Source organism: Arvicanthis niloticus, chromosome 3 (genome assembly GCF_011762505.2).
Source record: "Arvicanthis niloticus isolate mArvNil1 chromosome 3, mArvNil1.pat.X, whole genome shotgun sequence".
In the NCBI taxonomy this organism is placed as follows: domain Eukaryota; kingdom Metazoa; phylum Chordata; class Mammalia; order Rodentia; family Muridae; genus Arvicanthis; species Arvicanthis niloticus.
The window spans coordinates 80535641-80548586 of record NC_047660.1 but is presented as its reverse complement, the minus strand read 5'-3'; the positions used below and the strand labels follow the sequence as shown (position 1 = coordinate 80548586).

General features: G+C 41.1%; 1 protein-coding gene across 1 annotated transcript in view; it reads right to left on the bottom strand.

The window, feature by feature from the left end:
- Positions 1–12946, bottom strand: part of Erc2 (ELKS/RAB6-interacting/CAST family member 2) — an 827882-nt gene that overhangs the window by 384216 nt on the left and 430720 nt on the right.

The following is a 12946-nucleotide window of genomic DNA, read 5'->3' as shown; positions in this document are numbered from 1 at the left end:
CCATGAGAGATGATGGCATACATACATGGACAGATTGTGAATGGAAGGTCGTAAATTTAGACATTGTGACCAGAGAAACATTCCAGTAGCAGATCAAAGGTGTTAACCAGAAGGAGCACCCCAGGGAGAGGCTCCCTGACAGAGTTCTCCAGGTAGAAAAATGGCTGGACTACAAGACAAAAGAAACTTGAAGAACTATAATGATACTCCCTAGAGTAGAAGGGGCTTAAGGAAAGAGATCAGACCCCAAAAGCTAGTGGGCAGGGCACATAACACCCTGTGGTCTATGACACAGTGTTTAGCTTCTTCTAAGTAGCTGCTGTTCTTATTATTATTGCTCTTTTGGATCATGTACTTCTCCTGAGATCATAACGCATTACTTTGATTTTAAAATAACAACCTGAAGTCTCTAATCAAATACATTGTTAACACATAGCTCAAGGCAATAGTTTGGCTAAAGGCAATGTTGCACAAGGCCCTGGTACTTACAGTAAAAGTTCATAGGATACCAAATCCTATTAGCATAAAGATCAGATGATAAAAGACAAAGGAAAAGGGTAGGTTAATTAAAAATGAAAATTACAGGCTTAATATAGACCATTTCACCAGAATCATTTAGTAAAGTATTCTATAGATTTCAGCAGTCATCTCCATGGCAGCTATTATACATCACTTAAGGACGCAGGATAACAGCATCAATGTCTGGGGTTCAGGACACAAAGAGGACGGTGGAGAGTGAATCATTGGCATCCTTTCTAATTCTTCCACCCCTGTCCCCAGCAACCACTATAACTGAGCCCTGGCTCTCAAGACCAGCAAACTGAAGACTATAATCAAAAAGAGAACTGGATGATACACAGCAAACAACATCAGACTGCAACATTACAAAAGCTTATGAAGGCCACTCTCCAAGCTACTCTTCCTTTAGTCCTCACAGAATGGTGTACTCTGTCCCATCTCCATTCCAGAAAGGTAACATACAAGAGCAATGGACCTGTAGCTCACCAATTTGACTGGACTAGCTGACCAGCAAGCCCCAAGGACTCTACTATCTTTGCATCTACACCTTGTAGAAAATAGGTATATGTGACTACAACTGCTTTAAAAATATACACACAGATACTGGAGATCTGAACTCAGGTCGTCATGCTTGTACAGCAAGCACCCTGACAATAGGACCATCTTCAAAGCCTGGGACTGCTTAACTAGAGGACACTCTCAAAGAAAAGTACATCTTGTACTAATGCATACCATTAAATAGAACTAACTTCTAATGCCCCCCTACCCAAGTACATCCATATAAAATAGAAAACTGCTGGAAGTGTTTTCATGAAGAGCTCACGCAGCTTGCTCTGGGTTATCCAAACACAAAGAACTCATTTCTATGGGTCTGACAATGGTTGTTTAATAAATAGACAATTGAATGACAAATTCCAAGTTCACGAGTCATTTAAAGCTTTTCTGCACTTGGAAAGATGAAGATCTGCAGCTCTGTGGGTGTGGTGAGGGGACTCTCTTCTCCTTATTTAGCCATTTCCTCAAACACTGCTTTATTAAAAATGCAGAAGTTGACAGACAAAAAAAAAAAAAAAAAAAAAAAAAAAGAGCTGGTTTTCAAGTGTCACTGCTTAGGATACAGGCTAGTCAGGCTGGAGCTAGGTGATAAGAATTGATGGCAGGTGGCCGCCATCTTGTGTCCATGCGACTATCACAAGTGACAAACCCAGTATATGCCTTCCCTGCAGAAGTACAGTGACTTTTAAGTGCACTTTTAGTGGCTGTCCTTTCTTCTGAATATCCATGAAAACTAACAAGGATGGAAAGATTTCCCTTCAGAGGTAGGAAGCAAGGAGTGACATGCGTAATCTAAACACAAAGAACTCATTTCTACAGACATGACAATGGTTGTTTAATAAACAAGTGATTACATGCCAGATTCCAGGTCTACATGTCATTTAAAACTATTCTGCTTTTGGAAAGAATTTTTATGATGAGGTTATTAGAGCTTCAGGCAGGAAACAACTCAAAGCTCCCTTAAGGAAAACTGGTTGAAATTGTAGAAATAGGGAAAGAAGGTAAAGGAGTTGGGAAATACTGCAAGCCTAGGTCCCTTGGCTAAAACATGGCATCTGCACAGCTCAGTGACATTCAGTGACAGCATGAGAAATGTGAGTTTTTCTGGGACACTTGCAGCTTTCAACATAAATATCTGCAAGAAGCCTGCCAGGTCCTATGTCTTCCCCACCTGTAGAAGCAGACCTACACTGAATAAGTCAAAGTTCTGAACTCAATATAGCCCTCCACTGGCTCTAACATTTGGGAGGTAGGTCATACAAGTGTGTAGACTGCAATACTCTCTTGCAAAACTCTCCAAGGAAAATGCCATTTGTGTTTCTTCTATAACTCTCACCACTTGGGAATCTCTATGGTTCTGCAGGGGTTCGCTTAAGGAGTTCTGTTCTCCAAGGAATTGTCATTCAAAATGTATCTAAGATACAAATGAGAAAAATAAGGTAGAGAGGTAGCTCAGCCATATGGAGCTCTTGTTGTACAATTATGAAAACTGGGGTTTGGATCCCAGCTCTCACATAATCAGCTAATCATCCTCTAACTTCAAAGGGGCTGTGAGGACAGGTGGAGTTGCTGGGGCTCACTAGCTTCCAGCCTAGTTAAAAAAAAAAAAAAGTGCAGGCACCAGGCTCAGAAAAAGAATAATCAGAAAAGGATAAAGGAGGACACTGAACCTCCCTCCTGGCCTCTGGGTTCCCCAATATACATACACAAATAAATAATGGTACAGACGGTTTTCAATATTGAAGTTAAACTGACTGGTCTCATAAAGGGTTACAAGTATTAAGGAGTTTGGATTAAATATCTCCAACAGGTATACAGTTCATGAATGGCTGTGACACTTGAAAGAATGTCAGAGAACATGGAACCCTGCTCTTTGTACTGGAACAGTCTGTAAAAGTAAAATCAACAAGAGTTCTATAAGTCCTGGCAAGATCATGTAAGACAGACCTCCAGAATTACACTGGAGAATACTGGGCAGGAAGGATACATGTTCCTACAAAGGAAGAAATGTGTGCATTTGTATATAGAGGAGAAAATTAAAACTTCTTTTGACATCTTAGCAGAAGCACCAAGATGATATTTATTTACCTACCTACTCTTTAAAACATCTTTAAAAACGGACACTGTTCATTATTGGGGAAGGTGCAGAACCCAGCTCTCTTCTGTGTGCTTGGGGGAGGCTCAATTCACGAAAGCACTTCTGAATTAATTTGGCAATATCCAAAGTGCACATACCTACTGCCCAAGCCAAGCCTTCTTCTAGGAAAAAAGCTCACAAAAGCACTTACATCCAAACATAGTACACGCACAAAATCATTTCAACCAAGCCATATGAAATGAAAATTTGAAAACTTTCACTTGTCTATTAGAAGGAAACTGACCAAAGAACTGAGTACATTATTCATCTGGGACCCAGCTAGCTAAATGAGTAAGGCTCAACGAAAAACTCTCAAGGCATCATAAGCAAGGAAAGCAGTGAGCAGAATGATATATACAGTCTTGATTATGAGAAAATAATAAAGCCCATTCGGATACACACAAACATAAATGGGAACTTCTGGAATTTCACACCAGTCTACTGGGGAAGAGAAATAAAACTTTGAAATGGGACTAGGGTAAAATGAACTTCAATCTGCTCTCTCTCTCTCTCTCTCTCTCTCTCTCTCTCTCTCTCTCTCTCTCAATGTGTGTGTGTGTATATAAATTTGTTCTGTATATGTGCATATAAATATATACAAGAAATGCATAAAAGACAATAGACATTAAAGGCACAAATTACTGACTTCCAACCAATCAAATCACAAAGCACTGCCATCCCCATCTGGGAGGTAGTCACTATTTTAACTTCTACATGTGTGTAGTCATTTCACCCCTTCTTGAACTTCACAGTCACTATACTGTATGCAGTCTTTTGTGTCTGACATTTTGCTTGAGTATAAAACTATCAGAGTCACCTATTTCTTTTTGCATATGGCTGTGTACATGTGGTGAAGCTGTGTGTATGAGTGTTTGCACATGGGTGTGTGTGTGTGTGTGTGCACATATACAAGACTATGTATTTCAGGATTTTTCCCCAATTACCTTCAACTGAACCCAAAACTTGCTCACACAACTAATATAGCTCTGAGTAATCCCTTTATTCTACCTTCCCAATGCTGGAATTACAGGCAGGGAGCCATGCCCATCCAGCATTTTTATGAATGCTCGGGATCCAAACCCAGATCTCTGTAATACATCACAAGTGCTTCAGCCACTGTGCCGGCTGCTGAGTGTGCACACATATTTGTATATTTGTGCGTGTTCTTTATATCAAGTAGTACTCTGCTATCTAGATATCATTTTAGTTCAACTAGTCTCTTCATTTTAATGAACAATTAGAACTATGCAAATTATTTTACTGTTATGAATAAGTGTCCATAAACTTTCTCATACTAGACTTTTGTAGAAATACACTTTCATTTTCTTGGGTAAATAACCCAATATATATTAATCAAGAATGAAAAGGGCAAAAGCCCATGTCAAGATCTCATGAATCTCATGAATGAATGATCTGTGTTTTAAGTATATCTGGATTACAGTGGTTTAAAACATCTTCAGAACCAGATTTTCTGGGCTGTCATCAGAACTTTCTCACTTTCTAGTTGGGTCAGACACTTAACCGCTCTGTGCCTCAGCTTTCTCACACATGAAATGAGACTCATAAATGTATCTAAGTTGAATGTGACTATGAAGGGTTGATGAGTTAGTATAGGTAAAATGTTTAAAACAGATCCTAGCAGGTTCATTCTCTGCATAACTTTCAGCTTACAGTAAGAGTATAATCGCATCTTGTGAAATATTGTGCACGCGTACTTAGTGTCTTAGTTCCCACAGTACTGGGACTGCCTCGCACAGTGAGCTGTGGAATGCATCAGTAGATGCTTTTGCTATATGCTGAGCTTCACTAGTACCTTCTTTCTAATGAGTTACATTCCTGGCAGTTTATCCTGACAGCAGCACCATGGAAGGTCACTACAAGCATGAGCGAATAAGAGAAGACACTAAGCTGATTGCACATGAAGATGGCCACACACGCACACACACAATGGAGGCCAACGGTGTACATTATATGCAGAATTTCCAATAATGAAGGCTTTTACTTCTAACCACTGAGATGATCCCACTCTGGGGGGGCTTGTAAATAGCACTGAGAACTTTAGCACAGCTATAAATTTTGCAAGAGCTACCATAAATCTTCTAAGGATAGTCTTACAGCAATTACAGAGGTGCTATATGTTGCAGACAGGAGCATTTCTACGGCAGCCACTTGAATCCCCTTGTCCTTCCAGCAAAAATTCTTGAGACAAGCCAAGGTCTGAGGACTAGGATGGAGACTAAGACAGGTCTTTTGGCCTCCACACACCTGGCAGTCTCACATGAACAACTGTTTGGCTATAGGTTGCTAATAATCCATTGCTTAAGTCTTTGTCAAAACCTATGAGCAGATGCCCAAGCCATCTCTCTGAACTTTCTGACTTGGCTTCCCTTCTCACATCTGTCTTCTTCCTGCTTCATCCATGGTGTTTGGGGTTACCTAGGAACCCAGAGAGAAGGCCACCCTCAGATACAGCACAAAATGCCAACATATCTTTGGAAGGTAGCTCATATCCCTTGACAGGCCAGAATGCCATCCCCAGAACCAGATAATATAAGGAAGAGAGAAGGCATTAAGGGGAAGGAGGCTCAGATTTGAAAGTTTGAGACGTAGAGCTTCCCAGAGGCAAAGCAGACCTCAGCTCCCCAACAGCTAACATAAAGTGCATCTAGAAACACTCCCTTAGATAAGGTGGTACCAACAGGCAATTCCTAACTCAGCTCTGGAGACACTTAACTCATTCCAGGCCAAGTGAATCAAATGTAGTATCCAAAATGCCCAGACTGCAAGAAGTGCAGGGACAAAGATGGAGTAGAGACTGAAGGAATGGCCAACCAATGACTGGCCCAACTTGAGACCCATACCATGGGCAAGAACCAATCCTTGACACTATTATTGATACTCTGTTAAAATTGTAGATGGGGCCTATCATAACTAAGAGGCTCTACCCCACAGTTGACCAAAACAGAGATCCACAGCCAAACATTAGACAGAGCTTGGAGAATCTTATGGAAGAGATGGGGGAAGGATTGAGGGCCCTGAAGGGTATAGGGACTCCACAAGAAGACCAAGCCAACTAACCTGGACCCTAGAGGTCTCCCAGAGTTTGAACCACCAACAAAATAGTATATAGGGGCTGGATCTAGCCCCCCCCCCTGCATATATGTAGCAGATGTGCAGCTTGGTCTTCATATAGGTCTCCCAACAACCAGAGCAGGGACCATCCCTTATTCTGTTGCCTGACTGTAGTTCCTGCTCCCCTAACTGGGCTGCCTTGTCTGGCCTCAGTGGGAGAAGATGTGCCTAGTTCTTCAGTAACTTGATGTGCCAGGGTGGATTGGTACACAAGGAAGGCCTACCCCGTTATCAGTGAAGGGGAGATAGAGAAAGGGAATATGTGAGGGGGAACTGGGAGGAAAGTGGGTGCTGTGACTGAGATGTAAAATGAATAAATAAATTAATTAATGAAAAAAAAATCAGTATAGTAAGAAGCCCAAGACCAAATTTCTTGCCATTTTCACATCAAAGCATCTCTTAAGAGGCCTATGACCTTGTCCAAGTTACTTTACTGGAGAATGGAGAATATTAAATTTCCTAAGATTAAGGCTCTTAAGACAGCAACTCAAATCCAGTGAGTGATTTGTAAACATCAGCCAGATGACTCTGCTCGGGCTCTTCTGCAGATCATACTCATCCAGTAGCCCTCACCCTTGACCTTCCTACCCAAGCCAGGAAGACTCCTGGCAGAGGTTACATAGCAGGAGGTAGTAATGATTCATGAGTGAACGATCTATTTCCTGTAGGCATTCCACTCTGAAAGGAATTCTGAAGGCCAGACTTCCTTCAAGTATAAGCATTCTACTTCATCCTAACCCTGCAGAACACCACTTCACCAAAATGTAGTAGAATGCCACTTCACACAGGGCTGAAAGCTCAAGAGAGGTGCTAAGAGCCTGTTGGGGAGTGGGTACTGGAGATGGAGGAGGAGCAAGCCAGTGTGAGAGCCTCTAGTTCCCTCCTCTAGGAACATCATGGAGCTAATATGCCACCGTAGGAGGTTCTAGCCTATTTTTCATCCTCTTCAAGATTCAGTGTTCCAACCATGGGCATCTAATAAAGGAGGCTCTTCTGAGCAAATGGACCACACACATCTGTGGGCAGTGCAGAATCCACTATCTTGGCTCTTCTTGCCTGTAGGCCTCCTGTCACATTATAGGAACTCGGGAAACATAGGCTGAAGATAGCATCTTTGGGACAATGGTAGTTTGTTCTTCTCATTGCTAAGCACTAAAGGTGTCCCATTTTACGTCACTCTCACGATAGACCAGATCACATGCTCTGGCTTCTCAGCCTACATGTAAAAGCAATTCCCCTTCAGGATGACCCATCACAAGGTGCTATGGCTCCACATAGTTTGTGAGGCCTTGACTTCCATCTCAGAGCTAAGAATGTAGAAGAGCCAGGAAGATATCTCCATCTTTCCCTCCATCTTCCCCTGCCATTACAGTTCAAATCAGCACTTCCCATCAGGCACTTCTTGACTCTCTAAGTTTTCTACTTATGCTCCTACCCCATTTTCATTTTATAATTCTTCAACAGGTTCATGCATGTATTAATACATAATTAATGCATAGTACATCATTCCCCCATTACTCTCACTCTCTCATCCCCACTTCCTCTTCCGAACAAAATCTCCTTATTATTTCAATACTCTCTCTCTCTCTCTCTCTCTCTCTCTCTCTCTCTCTCTCTCTCTCTCTCTCTGTGTGTGTGTGTGTGTGTGTGTGTGTGTGTGTGTGTGTGATATCCTACTGATTTTGATTATAGTTGCTTGTATAAGTATAAACAAGAAGCTATTCATTGGATTATGGGAACTTTTCAGTGTCTACACCACTAAATAAAAATATATTTCCTCCCCAGTAACCATTATCTACTAACAGGGAAGAGTGGGGCATCACAAGGTACTTTACCATCCATAATTAAATACTGACAGGGACAGGAAGAAGAAGGGAGGAGGGGGAGATATGGATATGCCTCGCTTTCTTCTTTTCCTTCCTTCCATTCATCAGGACTCTTAGCCTAAATGATGGGCAGGTCTTTCTTTCTTCTCTGGAAATTTCCTCAAGACACTCCGAGGGCAAGGCAGTGTTTTGCTGATCACCAAGAGATCTTTTAGTCTACTCAAACTGACATGACTAGCTATCACTACACTAGATACTTAGCCAAAAATTATTTTAAAATCCTAGACTAAAAGAGAATACAAGTGAGAATTATAGTCTGCTACTGATCTAAGAGCAGCATGAAGTGCTCCTTGTTATAAAGATCAGACTGAAAAAATCCAAGAGTATTTGGGAAAACAAAATGACCTGGGTATTGCTTTTGTAATTAAGTTTATATTCAATCACTCATTCCATCAGCAAGGGTTCAAATCACTGAGATATCATATAAAGTGCTAGAGACACAGGACATCTGTTACCCACTTAACCTTCCTGTAGTCCTATTAGGAAGGTCTGATGTACTGCTCCTTTTGCAGATGAGGAAGTTGCCCCAAAGTTGTGGAACTAATGATGTTAGAGTCTCAGTAGGTCCATCTCAGAAAATACTTCTTCCCACTTACATCCTTCACAGCTACACTGTGCCAACCAAGCAGAGACAGTATTGTAGCATTGTTTTCTATTGTGTTCTGCACTCTAAGCCAACTGTAGCAAAGTCTAGAAAAAAGCCAAGGAGACTCTAAAGACACAGTCCGTGTTCTCTGGTAAAGCTCCTTTAAGCATCACTGAACTGAACAAGAGGTCCTGGGGATACAACTTGATGGAGTGTTAGAGAATTAGACACAAAGGAAATAGGCATTGCAGAAGGTGAACCATTAGTGGGGGAGTGGCAGGACTCAGGGGAGAAAGCCTAATTGTGTCCACTTCACAATGGTAACAGTGTGCTAAACCAACTGGTTCAAACTAGAACAAACTGGTTCCTGATCCAAAATGTTACCATCCTAAAGACTTTGGTTCCTGTTGCACATACTGATTCAGAGACAAGTATGAGAATGACAAAAAGGAATGGCAATAAACTCAGAACTTTAACCACAACAACAACAATAAAAATAGAAGAGAAGACGACGCAGCAAGAGTAATGCTTACGGTATTTAATGGCTCCTCGGCAGATAGATCTCCAGGAAGCAAAAGGCAAACTTAAAACAAGGCAAGACCCAAGATAAAACCCTCGCCATATTCCTATTTCATATCTCCTTTGGCACCCCATTTGCTTTTCAAATAACAACAAAAAAACTGAGATCTGAATACTTGAAAATCAAGCATTCACATAATTGCCCCAACTCCATGGAGCATTATATTCTTCTAGAAGCCCATTCGTCTGCTGTTAGACACAGGCACATTAGGGCCAATTTGGTGGAGTGTCAGCTGTATTTACAGTTTGGGGTAATATAAAAACATATGGAAACTGTGAAAATTGACTCCCAGGAGGCTAATGTTAGAGGAAACCAACATTCCACAGTCTGGCCCAAGGTTGGGGCAATTTGCCCAAACAATATCCAAGTAGAGCAAATCTCCAAGCATAAGGGCACTTGGTGTGAGCAAGACCTGTTTTTACTGCGTCCGATCTGGGACTAGGCTATGGCCACTCAGACATAAAGTAGGGGAAAGAGCAGGTAACAGTCTTAAATGATGATTTTTCAAATGAGAGCAGAGAAATAATGTGTTGGAGTTTTGATTCTTTGCTATGAGAAATCAATTGGAAAATGCTGCTAAACAATAAAACTTCTCTCTGTTTTCGGAAGTCAGAGTGCATATGAAGTGCTGTGCTAAAGGCCGTAAAAATATCTCTGCTGAATGAAATAACACTCTGACATGGAGGAAGATTTTATTCCCACTCTACACATGACTAAATGGAGGCTTACAGAGGTAATTTGCAGCACGTCATACGGTTTCTAAGTAGGGGACACAGAATGCTATTGTTTCTCGGATGCCAGAGACCACAGTCTTATCTGTTATACTACAGAAACAGTAAAATACATATGATGTCTTGGCCACAAAACTCTACAGAGCTTAATAACCAGCCTAGACACTCACTCCAGAATGTTAACCATCCTTTTCTTTATGGAGAAAGTAAAGCTCCAGCCTCAAAGTAAAGCTCCAGTTATTCTATGCATTCTTTGGAGCATTTGGTCCCACTGAGGTGTAGCTTATTAGACTCTCCCAAAAATAATTTAGACTGGTGCTAAATTTGATATACTGAGGCACAAAAACATTGCCATGAGCCTACCATTGCTAAATAGCACTCGACTATGTATGTCATTACAGCTTCTGTGGTTTGATAGCACAGTCATGGTCTGACCAGGTTGAAATTAAAGTGTCATCCTGATTACATCCTCCCCTTAGCTTTAATACTGAGAGAATAGAATTCTAAGTTCATTCCATGTCCTGGCACAATGCCTTCCCTTGAAGCTCTTTACTGGCTGCAGGTTGCCCTCAGTCCTGAATGATGTAACAAGTTCCTTCCCATGTGGTCCTCTATTCAAGCAGTCTACAATATGGCTGTTACATTTTTCTAAGCTAGTAGGAGCATCGTTTTCTCCAGTCTACTAATATGGAGTCTCATATAACGTCATGGGAATGACATGCCAACACCTATGTCACATGGCTTATCTATACACATGAATGGATTCTGTCACCTTTGCTGTATTCCATCCTCTGGATGCAAGCCACAGACACTTCCCATATTCAAGCAGAGGAGGTTATAAGAGGCTATGAACACCAGGGGACAGAGAACACAGAAACCTCGTCAGAATTCTGTCTCCCTGTACTCTACCCAACTGAATTATGTACCACCATAGATATGGCCTGCTTCTATGCTATAGTATAGCAGCCAAAAACCCTACATGGCTAATAAATATATGAACATGGCTCCTGGATCCATAGAACTATCTTTTAAATATCACTTAGTTTGATATTTTAAATATAGACAGTCACAGGGTACTAGTGACTACCACACTGAATGGCAGACTTGGACATTAATTAGTGTGCAAACTATAAGCTTATTTTACATCTTGGCTTTTGTACTATTTTTTTTCAAAAATTCTGTAATCTTATTACACTGTCAATTTCACACAATTTTTAAGAACTACTTGCCTCAGTATCTACTCAACAGAATTACTATTCCATTGTTCTAAACTTCTTCCAACCCATTTTTATCAGTACAACCTAAAGAATCTTAAAGGCCTACGTGGCAGCTGAAAAGGAATTATAGCAATGTATGCATCTTTATGCTTTCCCAAGTATGCATCCCTATGGCAACATACTTCAAAATAAAGGTCTGTTCCTTATGCTCTTCTCCATATAATTCAAACCTCTTTGTTTACTCTAATGTGACTGAGTAACACTCCACTTCCTCAGAGATGGTCTCAGCACAGCCAACCACCTCCCAAGGCCACTGCAGCATCATGGTTTCTATGTGTCATATTCTTCCTAACTCATGGTTTGCAGGCTGGCTTCTAGAATCACTAGTTCAAGATCTGTTCATAACTAGAATCTAAAGTATTAAAAGAGGAGGGAAAAGGATTAAAATCCTGTGAGTCCTGAGATTACAGACAAGATGTAAACGGCTTACTTAACCCTGCAATAGAATTCCTCAGAGTGTTTAATAGTATAGACTCCCGTGAAGCTTCAAAATGAGACAGCACAGTGTGCTCACTACTGACGTGACCAAAACTGCTTTTTTCCTCTGGAGTTATCTGAGATATCAAGCCTGAGAAGTAGATCTTTGGTTAGTTTCCTGAGTTTCCCGGTGTATCCACTCCACAAGCTTGCCCATCCACCATCAATAGAGCTGTCTAGTTAAAACTTTTCTTTAAAATTTGTACCTCAAATAAGTTCTCAATTTTAACTGAGCAAGATTCTAGGAAATTATATTTCATCTGCAGATTATGACTTTCTATGAGAAACAGAGTATGAGATACAGAAGTGCTCATTAAAGGTCTCCTTAGACTGGCAGTACAGCTCAGTGGTTTGCTTGCTGTATAAGCTTGATGACCAGACCTTCATCCCTGAAACCCAGATAAAGGAAGATGGAAAAAACCTCCTCCAAACAGCTGCCCTCATTCTTTCATAAGAACGGATTCATGTACATGCACAGTAATAAATACATGAATAAATATGTAAAATTCAAAGAATACTCTTAAACAACAACAACAAAAATCAACATGAAATTCACAACTAAGACTTAGTTACGCCCTGGCTGGCTATATAAAGGAACACGCAGGTGCAGCTTCTCAGTACACCAGAGGAGATAGCTACTCAGACAAATACACTAACCTGCACACTTCTATTTGGCCGCTACAAGAATGATCCTCAGACCTTAAGGGATCTGTGAAGCTGGGGATTATCAGTTCCCATGGTTGAGCAATTGGAAGTACCTCAAATTTATTCCCTTTGTTCAAGACCCAAGTAAGCAAGCAGCTCTAACTTGTTGTGGTCCAGTAGCTTTGATACTAACCAAGCGATAGTTAATTCAGCTCACTAGATTAAAGTCTGCCTGGGGCATTAGGAGCCCCACAGGGGAAGACATTTTCAGACAGGACTAAGAAGAAAAGGCATGCTTTGAATGTGGATGGTACAACCCAGTGGGCTGAGCTAGATCCCAAATGAATAAAAGAGGGAAGAGAAAGCAAGCTGGGTGTTAGCACATCCTCTACTTCCTCTTCTGTCCAGCTATAAGATGAGG